General features: G+C 45.8%; 1 pseudogene; it reads right to left on the reverse strand.

The window, feature by feature from the left end:
- Positions 1-6: 6 nt before the first annotated feature.
- On the reverse strand, positions 7-1,115 carry LOC111649178 (RILP-like protein 1 pseudogene; annotated as a pseudogene).
- Positions 1,116-1,136: the final 21 nt, after the last annotated feature.

Here is a 1,136-nt window from a genome sequence, read left to right on the forward strand (position 1 = left end):
ACATACAGGCGTTTGATTCCTGACTCTGGTTGGGCAGTAGATCGGGAGCGAGTCCTCAGCTCAGGCGAGGGAGACGGAGACGGAGTGACCATCTCGTCATCCGTCTCATCACTGCAACGACAGAGCAGCACAACCAACATCCACATGTTACAGCTGCTTTTGGTTTATTGTCAACACGGTGACACATTCAGAAAATACAACACAGCTTTAAAGAGACAGAGCGATAAGGTTGTGGACTGGTATTTATCAAACCTCTAAGATTTACTCAGGAGTAAAAACCTTGAGTTCACTGTTCCTCCGTTGCTGTTGTACATTAATGAGGAATAAAATGCATTAAACATATTACACACACACACACACACACACACACACACACAGCGTTTTGATGAATAACACTGAATGCGTTTGTGTACAAGAAAACTCCACAGGGAAGCTTTTAATTTGAAATTCACAGGGGATATTCAGTCAAATAAAGGTTTGTGACGTCTCTAAATTATAATTTTAAATCCTTATTGTAAACAGTAACAATTAACAACAATCACAGGATTATTGGTGATTAATAAACTGAAATGAAAGCTTAAAAACAAATGATCACTCCAGAGGCTTCGTGTTCACCTGTTCTTGTTCTGCACATTCAGGATCTACTCTTCCACCTCCGGAGCTCTCTTCAGTTTAACAGACAAACAAATCTTAATTGTCTGACACAGGAATTGGAAAACATCACATATTGTCATCAGTACCTTTTGTAGTAGGCCAGCTCCTCCTGCAGCAGGAACACTTTGGCCTTCAGCTCGTTCCTCTCGTGGAGGACGTCCCTCAGCTCCTGCAGCGTGAACCGCGGCCGGTTGGGGTCCTTTGGGTCCAGGGCTCCCCCCGTCTCCTCCTCGCACAACGCCTCCTGCCGAGACGGAGAGACGCGTCACACGGAGGGAACGAAAACCAAAGGAAGGGAAGGAAGGAGGGCGGGAAGGAAGTGAGGATACCTTGGTAAAATATTGGAACACAGCAGGCATGTCCTCATCGTACATCGCCTCCTGGTGGCAAACGTTGAAGTCAGACATCGAGCCTTGTTCCAATACACCTGTTTAGTTTAGTTCGCCCCTCCCTCCAGCTCTTTCAGCCACAACTCACTTTTT

The sequence above is a fragment of the Seriola lalandi genome, unplaced genomic scaffold (assembly GCF_002814215.2).
Source record: "Seriola lalandi dorsalis isolate HSWRI2012SDOR001 ecotype SW California unplaced genomic scaffold, Sedor1 jcf7180001964287, whole genome shotgun sequence".
NCBI classification, from domain to species: Eukaryota; Metazoa; Chordata; class Actinopteri; order Carangiformes; family Carangidae; genus Seriola; species Seriola lalandi.